Source organism: Gymnoscopelus microlampas, assembly GCF_963454915.1.
Source record: "Gymnoscopelus microlampas genome assembly, chromosome: 11".
NCBI classification, from domain to species: Eukaryota; Metazoa; Chordata; class Actinopteri; order Myctophiformes; family Myctophidae; genus Gymnoscopelus; species Gymnoscopelus microlampas.
In genome coordinates, this window is record NC_139948.1 from 49,871,863 (window position 1) to 49,887,362 (window position 15,500).

At 42.2% G+C, this 15,500-nt stretch overlaps 1 pseudogene across 1 annotated transcript in view; it reads right to left on the reverse strand.

The window, feature by feature from the left end:
* LOC311054837 (zinc finger RNA-binding protein-like) overlaps positions 1–15,500 on the reverse strand; it is a 36,606-nt pseudogene that overhangs the window by 8,137 nt on the left and 12,969 nt on the right. Inside the window, exons 12-18 of the transcript in view lie at positions 10,265–10,375; positions 9,969–10,133; positions 9,853–9,884; positions 9,666–9,763; positions 9,509–9,531; positions 9,401–9,422; positions 9,278–9,305 (exon numbers count right to left, since the gene is read on the reverse strand). The product of the transcript in view is annotated as a zinc finger RNA-binding protein-like (transcript). The remainder of the gene's footprint in view (positions 1–9,277; positions 9,306–9,400; positions 9,423–9,508; positions 9,532–9,665; positions 9,764–9,852; positions 9,885–9,968; positions 10,134–10,264; positions 10,376–15,500) is intronic.

Below are 15,500 nucleotides of genomic sequence, written 5' to 3' on the forward strand. Positions count from 1 at the left end.
TTCATGATCCTCTTGCCAATGTGAAGGTTTCAAAACCAAGGACTGCAGCTGAATCAACCTCAGGCAGATTTAAGAGCAAGGGGAGTAGTTTTGCTACTACGGTGGCAACAGTGTCTGACAGCAAAGCCGAAAAGTCACCTGTCAAAAGCAACATGCCTTTTGGTGCATATGATTTCGCATGTATTTTCTGTACCGGCAAGCATCCCTTACCTGAATGTCAGAAAATGAATGCACAGGCACATGAAGACAAAGTTCAGTTTCTCAGGGAAAAAGGACTACTGCTTTGGATGTTCGAAAGTGGGACATTTGAGTAGAAATTGTAAACGGAGACTGACCTGCCAGAACTGCCAGGGCAGACATAGTTGGGGGCTGGTATACAACACTTACCACTTGCTGGAATAAAGTTGCACTTGGGGGAGAAGGGAAATAAATAGTTGTGAATTTGATGACATTTAACTAATACTCTACTTAACATTTAAAACAAATGAAGGCAAATACCTCTCCACTGTATATGATGCAGCCTAAGAAAAGAAAAGTGCAGATATTAGGATTTTGTTCATTTCTAAAACACCATGGAAAAGCAAAATAACCAATACAAATAAAATGTAAATGTAACGGCAATGTTTACGTCATGTAGATAGAAGATCTCACCTGGTGGAACGTGATGAGCTAAAGTTAGCTTCATGTATGTGTAGCAGGGCGGTATGAATTAATATATCTATATAGCCAACTACGCCACCTGGGGAGTTGCACCCCAGGAAATATGTATAATATAAACCAGAAAATATGTATAATATAAACCAACCGCCTGAACATATATTGCTCCTCACACAAGTTCGTTTGTACAATGAATTATAAAAGGCAGAAACAGTGTTTATACAAAGGTACAAAAAGCTTTATTGTATTAAAACCTCAATAATAAAAGAGCTTGACATTCATTAGCTAAAACAATAGGATAATGAACTTCATAATAAAACCTATATAGGGCCAGTGCTGGGGGTTTTAGGGGGAGGAGAGCAGGCCGGCTGACCCAGAGGAGGGGCACCCCAATATGGCACAGCAACACCTAACTAAAATGACTTCACACTAAAAGCACAGCAACAAGGGGGAGGGGAATTACCACAACCCAACTGGGCAGCCGTCACCTGCTCCCTCGCACCAAGGGGTCCCCAGCCACAGGCCTGCAAGACAGGAAATCAAGCTTTAGGCAGTGTCAGGAAAATACATTTAATTAATTGGTATCATATATATCTATTATAGAGTATATATATATAAATGTATATTATAATAGAGTGCCGTCTGTAGGCCTACAGGAAATAAACAAAACCAAGTAAACCCAAAATAAGCAATACTAAATAAGCAAAAATAACCAAATAAGAAATAAGCCACAACAACAGAAATAAACAGGGAGACTGGTTGTGAGCCTGGAAGTGTGGGCCAATGCGTCAGCAAGGAGTGAGTTAACCCATATAAGGGCATTGGCTCGGCTGGAGGGGAACCTCAGCGTGGAGCGTCAGTGTGCGAGAGTTCTTAATGCGTGCAGGTATTCAAAACCCGCAAAGCAGCAGTGGAGTATCACGGTGCCTGAAAGGACAAACGGCTGTGTCATTCTACCGTTTACAGATTAATACTAATATTCATTAAGACAGGAGCAGAGAGAGACAAACAGTCACGTACCGCGGTGCAGCAAAGGCGGAAGCCACAATGGCCCGCTTGCAGCGGCGGACACCGGTAGGAATAACTATAGTAATAATAAAGGCCATGATTATTATAGTGTCCGCCTGACATAAAATTATATATATATATATATATATATATATATTACTTGTTATACTGTGGAGAGGAAGGACCACCAACGTACCCGTTGTGCAGTGTGAAGCAACACACGCTCGGCGCAAACGCCAACGGGAGGGGTAGACACAACAGGGCTACAAAGAACACAAATGGTCATGGTCAAGTTCAAGACCATACACTACGCAGTATAAGACAATAGCATAAACAGCAAGACGGAGAGACATACCTGCGCTGATGCGCGATGCAGACACACAGGCGGGCCCAACAGGCCAGCCTGGCATGAATAGTGTGACCAGGTGGAGACAGACAGACAGCTAACTGTGTTTGGAGGTGCGTTGCTTTAATACTGTTGCCAATCAGCCCACTGATGAGTGGGCGGAGGATAGGCCGTGAGCAGAGTGGGAACTAACGCCCATCCTGCTACAATCCATCCCCACCAATTGCATCGTCGGCCCGACGATGACTCACACAAGTTGCATCCGAAACTTGATTCCAGGGTCTATACAAGGCCGAGACCGCATTCAATGCCAAACTAGGGGAATCATGAAACCCCCTTTCTACTGCCTGAGGGAGATGGTAAGGGTTGGAATGGTGGCCAGCTGTAGACCTCGAGGTTCTCCGTTGGACAACTTCACTACTACCGGGTGTGTCATCAGGTTGAGAGACCAGTGATGTAGAGAGTGGCAGTACCATGCTGGACTCGACTAAGATGGAAGGTATGATCAAGGGACGGTCCCTTTGACCAGGGGTGTACGAGTCCACCGGCACCACCGCAGATGGTTGGAGAGCCACCAGCACAATGGGGACCGAATCATCATCGTAAGATTCCCCACACTCTGGACTCATCTGTGGATCACTGTCTCGGTTGCCGGGCGGTTCATCCAACCGAGAAACGGAGGATTCTGAAGGTAAGACTACTAGTGCAGTAGGGTGTTCATCCGGGGTCACAGGCCCAACCAAGGCGTAGTCTGGTTGGCCAGAAGGACGCAGGGGAGACCCCGCTAGGAGTGGATCTGCAGGCAAAGCCAGATGGGACTGGGGCATTTTTGAAGGAAGAACAAACCAGTCACCCTCGTTCTGGTCTTCGTCCACCAAGGGTGGTGACCTCTCGACCCGTTGGTCATTTGGGGAAGTCCCGACCGGAGACTCTCGCCTAACCCGTTGTTTGGTGCGATGAACATGCTTCACTCTGCTTGGTTCGCTCACCGGTGCCTTGGTGTACATAGCGCCACCGGGCTTGGGAGCTCTGACTACCCTGCGGCCATGATGTGCTTCTCGGCAGTCTGCCGCCACCTTCAAACGGTCCCGGGCCCCCTCAAAAGCTATCTGAAGCCGGGTCTGATGTTCGATGACCCAGGCATTTACACTACCCGCTACCGGTTCCGGGACCCTCCCCAACAGGAAGTCCACAGGTAGCCGCGGTTCTTGCCCGAACACTAAGTAATAAGGGGTCTCACCTGTGGCCTGATGGGGGGTGGTGTTATAGCAGAATAGCATCTGGGGAAGATAATCGACCCAGTCCCTCTTACGGAAAGAGGGCAGAGTGCGCAAGAGATTATGTAGAGTTTGATTGAAACGCTCGCCCTGACCGTTACCAGCAGGGTGGTACGGAGCAGTGGATGATCTTTCAATTCCATAAAGGCTACACAGCTGTTGGAATAGGGACGCGTCAAAATTTCGGCCCCAACTAGAATGGATGCGCCCAGGGACTCCCAATTTATAGAACCATTCTTTTACAAGGACCTGGGCCACGGTGGATGCCCGTTGATCCCTAATGGGGATGGCCAAAGTGTATTTACTAAACACATCAGTTATAACTAAAACATTCTCAAACCCTGTCCGAGAATGTTCTAACACTGTGAAGTCCACAGCCACAATCTCGTTGGGCTGGGAAGCAAGTAAGGGACCCATGTAACTTCTTGCAGGCGGGTGGGTGTCCTTTGCCACCTGACACCGCTCGCATTCCAGGCACCAGCGGGCCACATCAGCTGACATACCGGGCCAATAGCACCGCTGACGCACTAACTCGGTGGTGCGCTCATCTGCCTGATGCCCATGTTCCTGATGTAACTGCGTCAAGACCTTATCCCTCAGGACATTAGGCAAGACCAACTGAAATGACTCCTCCGCTCCATCCGGACGGAAAACCTTACGGTAGAGCACGCCTTCCCTCTCCACTAAACGGTCCCATTGACCAAGCAGTGTTAACGCTGGCTTCGACAGTTGTTGGCGCTCAATAGGATTTGGACGTGTCCCCTGCCTCCGGTACCTGAGGACCTCTTGGATGGCCGCATCCGCAGTCTGTAAGTTCTGCAAGTCAGACAAGCTATGACCTGGAAATGCTGTAATGGTGGCCTGAGTAGCCAGAGCTGCTGGCTCTGGTATCTGTACAGGGTAGAGGGGAACCCGTCGACCCCTACACTTCCTGGCTAAATGGCCGGGTTGCTGACACCTCCAGCATATTACCGGGCCAGCACGGGGGGGGTGATGAGTTCTTGGTAAGAGAGCCATGACCTGCCTTAGCTGGTTCAATTGATCCTGTTGACATCTTAGCATCTCCGTTATCGCACCTAACTCTGAACCTTGCGGCGAGTCACCACTCGCCGGGTGTGCCCTGCCGTGAATCACCTGCTGAGTACCATACGTCGATGGAACGGAATCGTTGCCACGCTTTGTACAAACGGGCCTGCCTGCCCGTTCCCAATGAACAGCTTCCTCCCTAATTTCCAGCAGAGTCATGGTGGGACGACAGCGTACCAGCTGCTTCAGCTCCCGTCGAAGGGCTCGGTCCATGACGTGCTCTGTGAATTGATCCCGCAACACAACCTCTGCATTAAACATGCTGGCCGGAGCCCGCTGTTTGACTTTCTCCATCAAGCTCATCAGAGCGAGAGAGAATTCTTGCAAGGTCTCTCCATCCTGCTGTTTCCTGCTATAAAATGCCTCCTGTAAAACTACGTAGGACTGTGAACACCCATACAGGTCTTTTAGAATGCCAATGATGTTATTGGGATCCTCCCTCTCCGCAGCAGGGCGATATTTTATCTCCTCTCGTGCCGGTCCCTCTAGATGATCAAATAGGAAGAAAGCTTGGTCTATGGCTGAGAGATAGCGAGTGCGCATGCAAGCCTGTGCCTCCTCCACCCATTCATTTATACTTACATCAGACTTGCCACTGAAATTAGGGCACTTTCTATCTCGCGGCACAAAGACCAATCTTTCTGGTGAAATAACCCTGGCCCCACCCAACGGCGGTGCAGGAGGAGGTGGGACTGACACGTCAGAGGGAACTATACTAGTACCTGGCTGTGTATCTCTCTGCTCCTGTCTTAATGAACAATTATCTGCCCTTAGCTGAGCCACTAGCTCTTTGAGCTCCTGCAGCTCAGCCTCCATAGCGGGGACAGATAACTTCCACACTTACAACCAAATTGAGAACACAACCCAGGTCCTGAAGTGGAGACCAGGGAGCCCGTCTAGGCGACCAATGGGTCCTTTCACGTCCACTGATACCCACTGCTGCTTTGCCTTAAACCCAAAAGAAACACAAGTTAACAACAAAAGAAATGCACTGCAACGCAACCACTCCCCACATACAGTTCCTACAGAAAAATACAACACAGTGAAAAATACAAAAATAAAACTAAACACGTCTCTGCCTTTAATCTGTACGTCCTGCCGACTACGCCAATTTGTAGCAGGGCGGTATGAATTAATATATCTATATAGCCAACTACGCCACCTGGGGAGTTGCACCCCAGGAAATATGTATAATATAAACCAGAAAATATGTATAATATAAACCAACCGCCTGAACATATATTGCTCCTCACACAAGTTCGTTTGTACAATGAATTATAAAAGGCAGAAACAGTGTTTATACAAAGGTACAAAAAGCTTTATTGTATTAAAACCTCAATAATAAAAGAGCTTGACATTCATTAGCTAAAACAATAGGATAATGAACTTCATAATAAAACCTATATAGGGCCAGTGCTGGGGGTTTTAGGGGGAGGAGAGCAGGCCGGCTGACCCAGAGGAGGGGCACCCCAATATGGCACAGCAACACCTAACTAAAATGACTTCACACTAAAAGCACAGCAACAAGGGGGAGGGGAATTACCACAACCCAACTGGGCAGCCGTCACCTGCTCCCTCGCACCAAGGGGTCCCCAGCCACAGGCCTGCAAGACAGGAAATCAAGCTTTAGGCAGTGTCAGGAAAATACATTTAATTAATTGGTATCATATATATCTATTATAGAGTATATATATATAAATGTATATTATAATAGAGTGCCGTCTGTAGGCCTACAGGAAATAAACAAAACCAAGTAAACCCAAAATAAGCAATACTAAATAAGCAAAAATAACCAAATAAGAAATAAGCCACAACAACAGAAATAAACAGGGAGACTGGTTGTGAGCCTGGAAGTGTGGGCCAATGCGTCAGCAAGGAGTGAGTTAACCCATATAAGGGCATTGGCTCGGCTGGAGGGGAACCTCAGCGTGGAGCGTCAGTGTGCGAGAGTTCTTAATGCGTGCAGGTATTCAAAACCCGCAAAGCAGCAGTGGAGTATCACGGTGCCTGAAAGGACAAACGGCTGTGTCATTCTACCGTTTACAGATTAATACTAATATTCATTAAGACAGGAGCAGAGAGAGACAAACAGTCACGTACCGCGGTGCAGCAAAGGCGGAAGCCACAATGGCCCGCTTGCAGCGGCGGACACCGGTAGGAATAACTATAGTAATAATAAAGGCCATGATTATTATAGTGTCCGCCTGACATAAAATTATATATATATATATATATATATATTACTTGTTATACTGTGGAGAGGAAGGACCACCAACGTACCCGTTGTGCAGTGTGAAGCAACACACGCTCGGCGCAAACGCCAACGGGAGGGGTAGACACAACAGGGCTACAAAGAACACAAATGGTCATGGTCAAGTTCAAGACCATACACTACGCAGTATAAGACAATAGCATAAACAGCAAGACGGAGAGACATACCTGCGCTGATGCGCGATGCAGACACACAGGCGGGCCCAACAGGCCAGCCTGGCATGAATAGTGTGACCAGGTGGAGACAGACAGACAGCTAACTGTGTTTGGAGGTGCGTTGCTTTAATACTGTTGCCAATCAGCCCACTGATGAGTGGGCGGAGGATAGGCCGTGAGCAGAGTGGGAACTAACGCCCATCCTGCTACATATGCGAAGGATGATGCTACACTCTGAGGAAGAGTAGGCATGGCCTGGTCCAGTCTGGTGAAACTGAGACCCAACAAGTCAGGGGTTAACATCAGCCAATAATAACGAATGAAATCACATCTACCTGTCTTCAAAAAACATAATACTATATATTGATGGATCTACTTACATTATTTGGTACGATGAGCAGGAAATGTTTCCCTGAAAAGTGGCAAAGATATGTTGTCATTTCAAACCTTAATGTGCATGGTTACATTTTCTATTATCTTTACTTTATGTGTTTTACCGTTCCAGAGAACATAACAAGGTGGGACACAAACTCAGCCAATCCAGTTGGAGATGCAGTCAGGGAGTCAAACACTGCGTTGATGACAACGTCTTTCTCAGCAGGAAGAGGCAACACCACAAGTTCTGCACTCTGCTTTGGAGACAGGAGCCTTACAGCCTCCAGCTGGACAGAAAGACAGTCAAGAAAAGATTATCACCACCACTGGATTTTATTTGATAATAATAAGGTAACTATTTGGTCTAATCATTCTTTAGAGTTTTTTTTATGTGGCAGCGATGTAGTCTTACAGGGGAGAAGCCTGGGTTGAGATTCAGGAATTCTCTGACAGACACAAGGGCTGAGAATGGCCCAAAGTTGTTCTGCAGCCAGTAAGCACTGCTGTTGGACACACAGCCTCGGTCTGGAGGGGACAGATCAGAACAAAGTATTAAAGCATTCAAACAGAAAAATGTCTGCAAATACCAGTCAAAACATTTTCCAGTGAAGATATCCCATTCTAATTGAGAATAGAATGGGAATATATTTATTTAGCAAATACATTTGAAAATGAGAGCCAAACTGTTATTGAGATATTGCAGTTAGTCAGTACCTGGCTGTGGTCGGGAGAGGAAAGGGAGGATTAGTTCCTTCAGGCCCAAATGCTGCTGCTGTGAGGTCATGTTGTCAAACTGATGGCTAAACTCCTTCAAACTGGTGAATCAAACACAGAATGAGAAATACTTATTTCTTAGCTTATTGGTGAAGCTAGAGAAAAGGCAACGGAGTCATCAAAATCAAAATCATCCCCCAGGAAGAATGAAGGTGCACAGAAAAGTCTATGGAAATCCAGCCAGTAGTTTTCAAGACATCTTCTTTGGGACCAAAGTGACAGATGGAGGTATAGACCAAACAACCAACATACAGTAGCCATCCTTAGAGCCCTGCTGCTAGTGGGGCTAAAGTACATGCAAGTCAATACTTACACTTGCTGGTATGAGTTACAGCTGAGATTCCTGCTGCTAAGGCAGCGTAGAAACCATGCAGATGACAGGAACCCTCTCAAACGTCCAGAGAACCACGTCCTGATGACATCACTGTCCCTCAACTGTTTATCAGTCAGAATTGCCACTCTCATCTCTCCAATCACATCCAGAACCACAGACGCTGATGGACCAGTCATGGTCATGGACTATAGGGGAAGGATTACATGGGTCAATATTTAATATTATTAAATTTGTATTAATATTACGTGAGGATATTTAGTGTATGGAATAGTAGATAAAGATTCTGGCTCTATAATAGAGATATTCTTTCAAATCTTGATAGACTGTTTGCCTGACAGTGAATGTTTTTATTAGCATTTTTTTCAGTAGCAAATCTTTTTAAGATTATTAAAAGCATGAGCTTTAAATTTAAATAATTTCATAATTCAGATGTGTTACTTTTAATTCGTTTTAGAGATTATTCATTCTGTCTTCACCATAAAAGTTGTTTTCAGTGTCTGGTTAGAGCTACTTTTTGTACCGTGTTGGTAAGAAGATCCAGAGCTGCATCCAACACCCCAGAGGTCTTAGAGAGGAACAGCTTCCAGACTGGTCTGGAACCAGTGGAGCTGGGGGACTGGTTACACTTCATCACTGATGCCAGATCCTGTGCTGTCAACATGGACACCTGGGTGGAGATAATGGACAGAGCAGAACAGGACAAAATTCAGGAAACGTTTAAAGAAGTCAAGATTAGAAAAGGTGCTGTTGAGTTAAATCTGAGAGACTTTAGTGGCTTGCTGAAGCACAAGCGTATTCTTCAATGCCATAGTCGCAAAAACGTCCATTCATTTGACCACTGTTGAGGAGGAGCTGCAGTGCAGTGCTAGGGTAGAGGAATGGAAAAGAAGATCAAACATTTCTGACATTGCAACAAAATAATACTTTATAAAGAAAAGGGAAAAAAGGAAAGGTGAGATTATGATAATGGTTTCTTTGATTCAGGAAACTCACCTGTTAACTCCAACACAAATGTCGGTTTCTGTGAAAACATGAGAGAAAATGAAATAATGATAATTTATAAAAAAAATAAAAAAAGATGATTGAGAAAAAAAATGAAGAACACAATACACTTACCATTTGCTTGAGTAATGTTGCACTTGGGAAAGAAAAAGAGTGAAGTGGTTGTGAATTTGCATTATTCTGGTTAGACTTTAATCTCTGAATACAATTCCAGGTACTTACGGCTCCACTGTATGTGATGCAGCCTAGGAGAATACAAGTGCACATAGTTTTTGTTAATAACAAACACGATTAGAAAACATCCACTGCTAATTACATATAAATATGAACAACAGCAAAGTGAAACATCACTTTAAATTATGTAGATAGAAAATCTCACCTGGTGGAACTTGCTGAAGTAAAGCCAGCTTGTTGTATGAGATCAATGATGCTACACCTGAAGGAACAGTAGGCATGGCCTGGTCCAGTCTGGTGAAACTGAAACCCAACAAGTTGAAGTTAATATCACTTTAATGAAATATTAACCACGTCTTCAAAATCCAGGACATAGATAAATATGAACTCACATTATTTGGAATGACGAGCAGGAAATGTTTCCCTGAGAAATGACAAAAAGATGTTGTCATTTTAAACCAAATGTGCATAGTTACTGTTTCTATTATTATTACTTTATAGTGTTTACCTTTACAGAGAACATAACAAGGTGGGACACAAACTCAGCCAACTCAGTTGGAGATGCAGTCAGGGAGTCAAACACTGTGTTGATGACAACGTCTTTCTCAGCTAGAAGAGGCAACACCACAAGTTCTGCACTCTGCTTTGGAGACAGGAGCTTTACAGCCTCCAGCTGGACAGAAATAACACAAAGGAAAGCATTATCACCACAACTGGATTTTATTTTATAGTAACAAGGTAATTATCTCTTATAGCTCTAATAATTAATCAATGTTTTGTAAAGTAGCAGCTCTAAAGTCTTACAGGGGAGAAGCTCGGGTTGTGATTCAGGATCTCTTTGACAGACAAGGACTGAGAATGGCCCAAAGTTGTTCTGCAACCAGTAAACACTGCTGTTGGACACACAGCCTTGGTCTGGAGGGGACAGATTAGAATGAAACATTAAGGCTTTCAAAAAGAAAGATGTTTGGAAAGTCAATAGATTTTCTAATAAAAAGGATTCCATTCTAATTGAATGTAAAATAGATTTGGAAATGAGAACCAAACTGTTACTGTTATTGAGATAGTGTAGTTAGTCAGTACCTGACTGTGGCTTGGACAGGAAAGGGAGGATTAGTTCCTTCAGGACCAAATGCTGCTGCTGTGAGGTCATGTTGTCAAACTGATGGCTAAACTCCAGCAATCTATGGGTCAAACAACAGCACACAGAATGATAAATACTTGCTTTATATTCAACTTCACAATGGATGATGTATCAGTCTAGACTAGAGAAACAAATGTTTAATATAAAGATTGTGAGAGTAACTTTATGTTACAGTGACCAAAATACAGACACAAAATATATAGATGTAATAGAGTTACAGCAGATGTGACGAATTTGTGACAGGGTAATATAATGTTAAAAGCTCCAGCTCTGTGCTTACATTTGCTGGTATGTGTGACAGCTGAGGTTCCTGTTGCTGAGGCAGTATAGAAACATTCCTGATGCAGATGACAGGAACCCTCTCAAACGTCCAGAGAACCACGATGACATCACTGTCCCTCAACTGTTCATCAGTCAGTATCGACTCTCATCTCTCCAATCACATCCAGAACCACAGAGGCTGATGGACCAGTAAAGGTCAGGGACTAAGAGAAAGATGCAATTGAATAGCTGATTATTGAGAGTTATTCTTAACATTTCTCTCTAAAACTGATGAAGCGATAACAAAGTTCATCCTCTGGGTGACCTCTGGTGGCCACTCAGGGACACGACAGGCTCTGTCCAAAAGGCTATTATTCATTAATTGATCGTTTGAGTTGTTTCTATCCACATTCACCACATAAAAACATGAGACTTGGAACTTGAAAAGATGATGAGGATTTTCAACTGAAAAAAGTGTTGCACCGTTTGACAAGTTTACATGTTGCACCGTTTGATGCACTTTGAAACATGTCTATCCACAAACCTTATTCCACAAATCTCTATCCCAGCAACACACTCTCGCGAGATTTGGGAAGATATCTGAAGGGTCCATCTGCAGTCTGACGGACGAGACATAGAGGGCGCTGTCCCTTATTTTTTAACTCTATGCTCTGTCCCCATAAGATGTTCTAAAAACGAATTCACTTGAGATTCTATATGTGAATATAGTATGTGAAATCATTATGGACATATTAAACATTTAAATTAAACGTGTGTTCCAATGCTCAATAATATAATTTACCATTATTAACTGTCTTGGTTGATGGGGTATGATTTAGGAATCATGACATTTTGCTAAACATTCGTGGTAAAATATATACAGTATAAATAAAGGCCCTGTTACAATGTTGAGCAGAAACAGGAGCACATCTAGCATAAGACTGAACTAGAATTTTCACAATTCAGGGCAATTGCAAAGTGTGGTTGCGCCGACACAGAGTTCTGGGTTGCGGCCATGGGGGTCCAAGGAATCCATCGTCACATAGTAGTTCACAGTCCAGTCCCCAGTGGAACAGATGGTGTTGTAGATCTCAAAATAAATTATTGTTAAAGCAAACTTGCCATTTTTTTACCTTATTGTTCTGATCTGAGATATTGTGAGGAGACAATACCCTGTGTATATAGAGTAAATGGCATATCTGCTATTTGCAAACAGGTTGTAAATACTCAGAAGACATTTCACGTTTTCCCCACACTTATATTATGATGTCATGTTTTGTGAGTATAAGATTCAGCACCTATTTTCCCCCAGCCTGATAATAGATATTAAATACCTTGTAATGTACTTGGGAATGTCTCACCATATAATACATGTGGAACCATTACGATACTTGTCGACCTGGCTAGTAGCTGGGTTGAAGCCATACCGTTTTGTATATTGTAAAATAGATACTCCCCAGCATATCAGGCACATCAATGTTACTGAGTGGCGTCAATACCACAATGAAAAACTATTGTTTAGCCTACATTGTGACAGACTTGTCATCACCAGGCAGGAGTTTTGGATAAGCTCTAATGTCCATGTAGATTGCTTCACAATTTTACACACAGTAGAGGGATTGAAGTCCATTTTGTCCAGCAGGCAGAGATTATAGTCTGACAACACTTTCAATTACAAGCTTTGACTCTTGCATGGATCAAACCGTTAAGTGGATAAGTTGGTCAAATAAATTAAAACACCAGATTGTAGAAGGCAAAAATTATTGTCAGTTAAACAAACAACGTTTGTGTATTATGTTCATATGTGTATGGGCTTAGGCATTAATGAGAGGTTACATTCCAAAGTTTCACTTTTTGTTCAGCTTTAGTAGTGAAGAACCCTTCTGATTGTGAATAGTAATTCCAAAAAAAAAGCCACATCTGTATTCATTGTAAATGTTAAATACATTACCAAACATATAGATTCACTTTTCAAACACATGGTAAAAAGAATAATAAGTAGAGACAAAGCAGAGCAGATATAGTTTAAAGTATTTATTAACACAATTGTATTATTGGTACCTTTACTGTAAGCAACACCATCAATATATTTGGTATAATGTCCTATCAATTATTGTTATTATAGTTGTTGTTATTATGATTATATATGTAATAATAGTATGGTTATATTTTATGATTCTATATATAGGTTAATTATAGTTATTAGTGATAATTATACAATTATATATTATGGTAACTATTACAATGCCTGTAAACAGTTTATTATTGACAGATATATTGTTGATGCTATAATGATTATTATTACTACTATTACTGTTATTATCCAAAATTATATTCTAACTTTTAAGTAAATTCAATATTTTCCAGGGTGAAGCAAAAAACCCGCCTCCTATTTCAGCCAATTTAGGAGTGCACGGGGAAAAAAATTCTTGCACCGACCCATTTGTTAAAAAAGGGGATCAAGCAAGCTCCTGGTAAATATATTAATATATTATTAAACAACATGTAACATTCTGAAAAATAGGTACAAATTGTAGGGCTGCAACTATATTGATTAAGTTAATTATCTCAAAGTGTATTTTGGAGATATCTAATTTTGTATTTATCAATGAATCAATGTGTAACATTTTCCATAATTATTTTGGGATTACATTTATTAGTTTAATTAAGAAATTAAGTCCTATTTTAATAAGTGTATATTGGCTGTTTGAATAAAATTATTTTTTTTGTAAAAAGGAATTAAAAAAAAATTTAGTCCTAATAAGTGTTACAGTCTTACAGCCCTAAAAACAAATGGTGAGTTAAACATTTACAACATGCACATGTAAATATAAGGTAGTGGGTCATGAAAAGGCAGTATACAATCCAAAATAGTTTGTTATGCATTTGTTAGAATTGATTATTTCATGTGTGAGTTTGTTATTAAATTCAGGGATGGCCAATATTGTGTTATAGAAATTGGGTACTACCGGTTCACGAGCCACAACATAAATGGAATGCAATTATCTTAGAAATATGACAATTATTCACAAAGAACATTCCTGAAAAGTAGAAAAAGGTTAAAGGCAAAAAAAAATGTCAGTGCTGGACGGCTTCTGAAAAACAGGGAAACAAGTGTTAGCGTTCTTTTCAAACAAATGCTTCACAATCAATAGTTATGAAAAAAGACAAAACAATGCTACAATATGAATAAGACAAAACAATGCTATAATATGAATAAGGCAAAACAATGCTACAATATGAATAATACTGTGATTTATGCCTTGATTTCATGGATTTATTTTTGTTTTTGTGGCATTCCTAAGACAATAATTTGATGACCGTGTGTATTTCCGGTAGGAGACACAAATAATCTACTTTGTGTCTCCTACCGGATACATTAGCTGGTAGGAGACGGGAATCAAATTATTGGCTTAGGAATGCGACAAAAACAAAAAATAATCCATGGATTCAAGGCTTCATAGGGTGTGCAATTGATAGAAAATAAGTAATTTTTTGGGTGAACTCCTCCTTTAAACACTGGCCCTGGAATGACCCAAAGACACGTAGGCACACAGAAGTGAGCATGTTTGTATGCCAGGTACTTATTAAAGCATACTTTCAAATGGAAACGAATATACTAAATAATACATTGCATCCAATCAGGAGAGAGAACTCATACAGGACACATCCTATACAATCAAGTTGTTGATTATGGTTGGATGAAATTGCCAACACACCCTTAATTTTCTGTTTAAAAAGGACCTGCAGAGACAGGCTGTTCCCTGTTACTAAACAAACACAAAGCAATGATGGCTATCAGCATATAGCTTTCTATAAACTGGACAATAGCAAAGAAACAGTGCCAAGATCCATCTTGAAAACTGTCATATTGTGCTGAAATATTGGCCACATATGGATAACCACACCTCTAATCACCCCCCTATTATCACCTTTCAGTCAGCTGACTCGTCCACGCCTTTATCTCCTCCAGGCTGGATTACTGCAATGCACTACTCATCGGGATCCCTAACAAGAGCCTCCAAAGGCTCCAATACATCCAAAACAGCGCTGCTAGGGTCCTGATGAGAGTGCGAAAATATGACCATATCACACCCACCCTCCGCTCACTTCACTGGCTCCCCATCTCCTTCAGGACCGAATACAAGATTTCCCTTCTCACCCATCAGTGCATTTACGGCAACGCCCCCCCCCCTACCTCAAAGAACTCCTCACCCCAAAACCTGCCACCCGAAGCCTCCGCTCCAACACCACCAACCTTCTTGTTGTCCCTGACACCTCCGCACCATGGGCGACCGGGCCTTCTGTCACACAGCCCCATGTCTGTGGAATGCCCTCCCAGACCACCTGAGAGCGCCACAGTCCACTGATGCTTTTAAAAATGGACTAAAAACCTACCTTTTAAAAAAAGCATTTTTCTAATTTTTCATGGACTTTGTTTGTTTTTCGTATTGAGTTTTAATTTCTAAAAGTTGGCCCTTTAGTTTAGTCTGGTTGGGTCTATTGTAATTGTTTTGTTGCCTATGCTGTTTTTATGCTCTGCTTTTAATCTGTAGCACTCTGAGATCCGTGAGAATGTAAAGTGCGTTATAAATAAAATGTATTATTATTATTATTATTATTAGCTGACAACTA